Source organism: Branchiostoma lanceolatum, chromosome 17 (genome assembly GCF_035083965.1).
Source record: "Branchiostoma lanceolatum isolate klBraLanc5 chromosome 17, klBraLanc5.hap2, whole genome shotgun sequence".
NCBI lineage: Eukaryota > Metazoa > Chordata > Leptocardii > Amphioxiformes > Branchiostomatidae > Branchiostoma > Branchiostoma lanceolatum.
In genome coordinates, this window is record NC_089738.1 from 1,473,352 (window position 1) to 1,481,690 (window position 8,339).

Here is an 8,339-nt window from a genome sequence, read left to right on the forward strand (position 1 = left end):
ATGAGAAAGCCGGGTTGAATCACTTTGGAGTGTTTTCTCCATAGTGTGAAAGCTTCGCGCCGCAAAATATAAAATAGTATCATCGGCGTACATGGAAACTTTACACGACTGGATGCAATTTGGTAGATCGTTTATGTAAACGATAAACAGAAGTGGACCCAAAATGGATCCCTGCGGTACACCACAGGTGACACAAGTTGAGGAGGATAAAGCTGAGCTTACACCCGTGCATTGCTGCCTACCAGTCAAATCTTTAATCCGTCAGGAAAGTCTTTAATCCGTTAGCGTTGCCCTTAATCCCCTCAACATAGCACTTAATCCGTCACTACAACCCTTTATCCATCACCACAAACCTTTATCCGTCAGCGTGTCCTAAAATCCGCCATCAGAGACCATAATCCGTCACCCTTTCCCTTAATCTGTCATCCTAACCCTTAATCCGTCACTATAACCCTTAATCCGACAGTATAACCCTTAATTCGTTACGAAAGTCTTAAATCCCTCATCGTTGCCTTTAATCCATCACCATTTTGAATGGGGGGGTTCTTTTTAATATTTAAGAGACCAGCGAGCGCCGTAGGCGCGAGACGAGCGCCGCAGGCGCGAGCTTCCTAGGGGGGTTCGGGGGTATGCCCCCCCCGGGAAATTTTAAAATTTGAACCTTCTGATATGGCATTTCCTGTATTTTTGAGAGGATTTCAAAGAAGAAATCAGAGACAAAGTTAGCAGTTTTTCTAGGATTTCAGCTCCGTTGGTGATACAAATAGATCCACCTTGAAAAAAAAACCTTGGACGTTAGAAAGTGGACCCTTGAGCGTTTCAAATTCTAAGAATTGAACCTTCTGAAAGGGCATTTCCTGTGTTTTTGAGAGAATTTCAGAGGAAAAATCAGAGACAAAGTTTTTTTCTAAGATCCTAGCCTCTGTGGCATTGCTGGTGATACAAATAAGTCCACCTTGAAAAAAAATCTTGAACATTAAAAAGTGGACCTTCAAGCCTGTGAAAGTGGACCTTCAAGCCAATGGGGGGGGGGGGGGGGGTCGTCCGAACCCCCAAACCCCCGAACCCCCCCTGGCTACGGGCATGCGCGAGTTTCTAGTAAGAGTACGTATGTCTTGTTTGTTACCCTTACTGTTCATTTTGTCGCTGACATGTAGTCTACTTTCATTACGTGGCGTGACCTCGACCTCAGTGTTGTTTCGTCTTAAACTGTTTTGAATATTAACATTGCATCTCTAGATCATATTACTGATTGGTCAGTTCAGTTGTGTAACCACTCCCAAAATGTAAAAAAAAGTTGATGTCCGTATAAATATGTTTGACAGGTCTAGAGACGGCCCATTCTCCCAGAAGCAAGCGACGAACCTGAACCTGGGCGGCAGGGCCTACACCGCGAAGGTAAACCGCCGCAGAATACATTCCACACACGCTCGCGGTGTTACTGGGTCTTAGTGGAACTATGAATAGCTGGGTGAGCAGAAACCTACTTTTTTGGCAAACGATTGGCTGAAGCTCTTCTGTTTTTGAACATGCAGCAGAGTTTTTACACTTAAGAATACAAATCAACCTGGTGCTGAATTTTAAGAATTGAGAAACTATATTCTGTATTTACAGTCGTACGGCGATCGCACTAAGGCCCCCATTCCACTAGACGGCGATCTCGCTGCGACTTTGCTGCGACCTAAGTTGGATTTGTGTAATCATTGACTTCATACTTGGGATATCATGCAGAATGTAGACGGTCTGACTGAAAGGACAACAAAATACACAAGGCGTAAAATTACTCGTTTATAATTATCAATGAAATTCAGTGAGCGCTCTGTCAAATTTTAGGTCGCAGTGAGGTCGCCACCTCCAGTTTTTAGGTCGTAGTGAGGTCGCCACCCCAGTGTTTTTGGGGTATGCGTGGTATAATATCGGATCGTATAGCAAATCATTACATGTATGAATTATGTCCGCAAGATCTATTCGTTTCAAAGATAAAACGTAGTGTTCTGTCGGTAGACTTGATTGATGGCCGGGTTATACAACAATCTTTATTGACACAACAAAAGCACAGGGACTTTCGTTAGGTCTACTATATCTATACATACATACATACAATAACTTTTACGAAAGCCCTGTGATCGTCGAATAGTCAATGATCATGCTACAATCCGTCTTAAATTTATGTGATGATTCCCCCAACCTTACCTTTCATTTGATGTATTGTTTAATATCAACTTGCAACATATATGTATATATCAAAACCGTAATTCTTGTTTGTCAACTGGAACTTAATTTTAGCTGGTTTAACGGTCACTAGTCAACAGCTAAAATGTTATCACCGCAAATTTTTCATCACTAATGTTTGAGACAGTAATGTTTGTTCCCACCGTTAGAATTAAGTACCGTGACCTACTCCATTTTCCCCAAACCGCTATATTTTCTTGCCGCTATATTAAAGTGAGTAACCCATTGAGGCGAACGCGTGCTGTAGTGTCCGGGGTGTTGTCTGGCGCAATCTGTGTTGTTTGAGAAAATAGCGAAAGTAACACCGAATGTTGAAAACTTCAAATGCCCCACTTCGACTAGTGGCACTTTTTATTTTCCATTGTTTATAAAGAGCAAGTTAACCCCTGTATCAGTAACGCTGATTTAGAACATCGCCTCCTATTCCCCTGTTAAAACTTATTTTCAAAAAGCTGAAGGCACAGGTATAATCGATCACATTATGAATGAACTTTGAAATTAATTTATCAGGTGTGTCCGGTGTCCCGTTGAGCTGTGACAAGAAGATAGATCAGGTATCCCCCGTGCCGATTTCTAAATAGCGTATGCACCATTCCCCGTACATCGAGAGTTTTCACTGAACATATCTTTGATAGTTCCGACTTGGCAAGTGTGCGTAACTTTGTTTGCCATGATCGACAGTTGCGTAATTTCTTTTTAAGCAAGATAGTTTGAAATTCTCACCATGACCTTCGGCGACAGTAAGCTAGACGGATCTATTCCACGTAAGTATTTACATCCATGCCCCACATCCTCCTTAGAGCGACCTGTCGCGGTAAGGTTACTGTCGTCTGCAAGGTTGCTATGGCGACGCCAGGCGGGCGGAAGCGGTAGAGATGTTTGTATGTTGAACCTGGTACCCCGGGTTAAGTAGCTGTCCCTTATAGTATTTACAGACGGACATGTGTAAAACAGCCGGTATTTAAGTTTTAAACTTGTCACTTTAATGAGAAGAATTACACGTATTTAGAATAGATAACCCCTTTTTGTTCATGTCCCTGTATTTCTGTCCCAAAACATGTGTAACATACATCATCTGGAGGACATGGTATTTAGAAAAAAAGTACTCATAACGGCACCTGTACAACACATATTTGAGATACTTCAATGAAGAACATGAAATGTTAATTTTCCAAATGATTGTCTAATTCGCATAGATAATGCAAAACAATTCATAAATCATTGGCATTAATTTTAGGACTTTCAATCGTGTGACAAGTGGAACAAAAGAAAACAGGAACATTGCTTGATATCGAAAAATTGCAAAACTAAACGTTAATTTGCATAATTCATACTAAAATGGACAAACTATCTGTATTCCTCCTTCTGAAACATTGTGGGATATCGAATATCTTTTCCAATTCAGGTCTCAATGTCATATAGTTCATGGAAATGTCACTTTTCAGATATCCGATATCTTTACCGGCAATTACCACGTCCACATTCATTCAATTGATTGGCTTAGATAATTCTTTATACGAGTTTCTCTGTCCCAAAACTGGGGCACACCAGGTCTCTAGGGGACATGGAATTCAGACAAAACGTTAGTCCCAAAACGACGCATAACGGCACGTCTGCAACACATATTTTGGACACGTCAATCAAGAACGTTCATAACTAAATGTTGATTTTGCAAATGATTGTCTAACTTGCATAATTGGTGCAAAACAGTTCATAAATCATCTGCATATACTATAGGGCTTTCGATAGTGTTTTATGTGTAATAAAAGTAAACCGGAACATCGCTTGATATAAAAAAATTACAAAACTAAACGTCAATTTTCATAATCCATACTTACGATGGAAAAATAGTCTATATTCTCCCTTTGATCAGTAAATATTGTCACATGTGTAATACAGATGATGAAGAACATCGTGGGATATCGAATGTCTTTTCCAATTCAGGTCGTCAATCTGTATGACCTAATGTCATACAGTTCATGGCAATGTCACTTTTCAGATATCACCGTACGGGCAATACTCACGTCCGTATTCAATTAATTGGCTTAGATAACCCTTTTTTTGTTTGTCCTGACAACTTCTGTTCAAAAACTGGGGCACACCAGGCCTCTAGGGGACATGGTATAGAGAGAAAACGTAAGTCTCCAAACGACGCATACTGGCACCTGCACAACACACATACGGTATTACATGTGTAAACCAGATGGAGAGAAACAATATGCGGTATCTTTTCCGATTCAGGTCGTCAATCTGTATGACCCAATGTCATCCAGTTCAGGGAAGTGTCACTTTTCAGACACACACCAGCACCTATACAGCACATATTTTGGATACGTCAATCAAGAACATGCATAACTATATGTTTATTTTGCAAATAAATGTCTCGTTTGCATAAATGACACAAGACAGTTCATAAATAATCTGCATTCATTATAGGATTTTAAATCGTGTGACATGTGTAAGGAACATCGCTTGATATGGAATAATGACAAAACTAAATGTTAATTTACATGATTCATACTATATGATCATCTATATTCCTCTTGTTGTCACGTGTAATCCAGACGGAGAGATACACATAGGATATCAAATATCTTCTCTAATTCAGGTCGTCAAACTGTGTGACCCAATATCATACAGTTCATTGAAATGTCACTTTTAGATATCCCTATACCTGTTCACACAACCCTTGAGGTCAGCCTTGTTATAAGGATCCTAAGCCTCATGTCTGTAAATTTGCATCGTCAAGAGAACGCAGCTGATTCAGCATTAGGGAACAGGTTTCTAGACTGACGGTTTACTTTAAAGTCGCGGCTGAGTGTGGGTCACCAGCCGTGACCCTGCCGGTCAGTCTTTCAGACAGCAAAAATAACTAATGGGGATATGCTGTCACTGCTATCACAGGAAAGTCAAAATAGCGGTGACCTTACAAGCAGTTTGTTTACTCAGTCATGGACAAGTTCTAAATGTTCATATATGCATTATTATAAAAGGTTCCTTGCTATGTTTCCTCTCAATCGTACTTTTCGATAAAGAGCCAGTGGCCTTTGCTCTGTCCGCGCCCAATTTTTCATCAATGTCATTTTGAATAATTCGGATGATGATTGGTAGCGATACATTACATGTTGCAGAAGATATTCGTCAGTCAGATGATAGCTTTATATATTTCCCAGCTGCTCATACCTGCTCAACTATACTGGATATTTCTAATATATGTTTCCTTCCATCACAGCAGACCTTGGCGGAAACTGGTAGGAATAAATACAAGCTGTGTACCAGCTACAGATGTCTGTCCCTCACAGCTGGCTGGCATGGGGTGAAAGATGTCATAGGAAATAAAGGAAGGTGAAGAGATTTTCTTATATTGTTTGTTGTTAATCAGATTTGGACTTTTGTTAAAATTATTCTTAAAACGGCTCATGTGACAACATCGTTGGAAAGGTCAACTATCAACTATAGAAAACTATTTGACATGAATCATTACATTTCATGCCTCCAGCTTGCCATACATAATATAAGAAGAGTAAGTTAGTGTGTCATATGGGTGTACAAAAACAGATTATAGTATCTTCTTTAAACCGTAGAAATTTTAACATTAATTTACTTAACTCTCTCAGACCACGAAGGTTCATCAAAACATTTCCTTTGTCCCAAGATACAATATCATCAATATTTATGTTCGAATTCTCCACAGAACTGATCAACCATCTACTTCTACAGTCGCCAAGAACATGAGGGTGGAAGGCCACAGGGGATGCCTGACCAGCATCAGAGCCGTGTGCAGCCAAATGATTGCATGCACTGTACATGTTAACGTTGGGTAAGATAAATTCGGGATTTTCCCGATAATGGTTGACTGAAATCAATCTAGCAGAACAATAAACTATTATTCTGTCAGTATCATGTACTATCTTTGCACTAATCATATATATGGTAGATTTTGTCTCTAGTCGTGCTGACACCATAATATTTCAACTTGAAACTACCGTCCGCCGCACGCACAATGACGGTGCTGTCGGACAGGGGTGAACATTAATTCGGGAGAGAAGATTCGTCTTGAATAACTTACCGCTAATTACATTTTATACAGCAGCTATTCGTTCCATCCTTGGCTTGAGGAGAGTGCTATGGATATAGACGTGTCCAAGTAAAAAAAATACACGAAAAAACGGCCGTACCGCACACATCAGGCCTACGGGAAAACCCGTGTGTTGAGTCGGTAGCTATAGAACGTCAAAGTCGACATCCACCGTCATGGCAACGTGAACATTATTCATGGAAAGTTAGCCGGATGCCGTAGCATTGATAATACTACTATGTCCATGTATTCCTTGTTGTGTTAGGAGAAAACTTTGAGGAAAATATCGTCCTCAGTCCACAATCACACGCAACATTTAGACAAAAAAGTGTTCCTCACAAACCTTTGTCGTCTGCTTGACAACAGGATTCTGGGTAATGATATGGCGGCGGGAAAATACACGTGCCGTAGGTTGTAGCAACAAAGAGGGATTTTGATGATTGATCACACTTAGAGTCCAATTGCAGGTCAGCAATTTTAAGAAAATAAGTTGTTTTGTAAATGATTGTGTTTAGCAGGAAGCGGATGTGACATTTGTCTTATAAACCAGCCGACAACGTTGTAGTGTGATTCTCCCACGGAGCCCTCAGACTGTTCCAATAAGGGACGGAGAGTTTTTGTCCTCGTCGCCTTCTAATGCATGCTTATCGAAGTTTTCAGACAGAGTTCTGAATACCTTAGTCTGTCAAGTTTGCATTTCTAGCGGTATTACTGATGTTGCATCTAGCACATATCCCTAAATACCCCGTTTTCGAAAAATCCCGAATTTAAGTACCCCACGAATTTATGTTACCCAACGTTACAACCGGGGAACACCTGACACGATTTAGAGAATTCACACGCTGACGTGCACATGTTGTCCACGTCATTTGATCTAAACGAATATGTATTGTCTATACTATTTATTTTATTGTGCGACTTTTAGTGGCTGATTTTGCATGTATATTAAAGAAAATACAAGTGTTAACCTCGCCGATGACAGCTCAAATCAAACCGGATGTACGAATGGTGGAAACACCATTCAAATGTGTATGCAATGGCAATCACAAGCTGCAGTAACATTTTACTCCGTCACTTATGTCCAAGAAGTTTCAGTGAAACTCCTTACCGAACTTGCAACGGTTACTGTAAATTTAGTCTGCTATTGTTGTGCCATAATTGTTATTATTTGACATCTTTGACTGGTATTCGTTTGTTTAAGTGGACTGCAGCGAAGCGATAAAGTAATCAATGTTGTGTAAGCAGAGTAAGACAGTATAAAGACAAGAGATTTCAAAGGCAAGGAAGTTTAGGTCAAAAGAGCAATAGAGACCTTCAGTAAGGATCGTAGTAATTAGCCAACATTATGAAGTCACAATCAGTCAGTTTTATAACGGTAAGTGTGCACCTTGCTAAGTGTGCCGGAATCCTTGTTTCTGTGTCATTTCTTTATCGTTGATGTGGTCGTAAACTAACATTAGCAACAAAAACATCCCTCCGATCAATCACGCCCAATATTACTGACTCCAACACTTTCTAATCCAACATCACATTAAATAACAAATCTATATTAACCCTCTATTGTTGGGGATCTTGTCGTCCCTTACTTTTCGACAAGACCACAACAACATGATGCTCTGTGGACCTTGCTCGTCCTTTAGTACAGTGGGCCCTGTGTCCATTTGTGCCAACGGCAAAGTCACAACACCACCACACTAATAACATTCAGCTCTTAAACCTAAAATTAGTGGCAAAAACCACCCCTCCAATCAAAATGGTCGCACCTAACCCGAAACTAGGAAAGATATAGGGAACCAACATTAGCGACAAAAACCACCCCCAATATTATCGATTCCAACACTTTCTAATCCAACATCACATTAAATAACAAATCTATATTAACCCTCTATCGTTAGGGATCTTGTCGTCCCTTACTTTTCGACAAGACCACAACAACATGATGCTCAGTGGACCTTGCTCGTCCTTTAGTACAGTGGGCCTTGTGTCCATTTGTGCTAACTGCAAGGTCACAACACCACCACACTAATAA

General features: G+C 40.3%; 1 long non-coding RNA gene across 1 annotated transcript; it reads left to right on the forward strand.

The window, feature by feature from the left end:
• Positions 1-1,329: 1,329 nt before the first annotated feature.
• Positions 1,330-7,112, forward strand: LOC136423590 (uncharacterized). Its single transcript, XR_010753762.1, has 3 exons — positions 1,330-1,398; positions 5,465-5,577; positions 5,927-7,112. It is a non-coding gene; the product is annotated as an uncharacterized lncRNA (long non-coding RNA).
• The last annotated feature ends 1,227 nt before the right edge of the window (positions 7,113-8,339 follow it).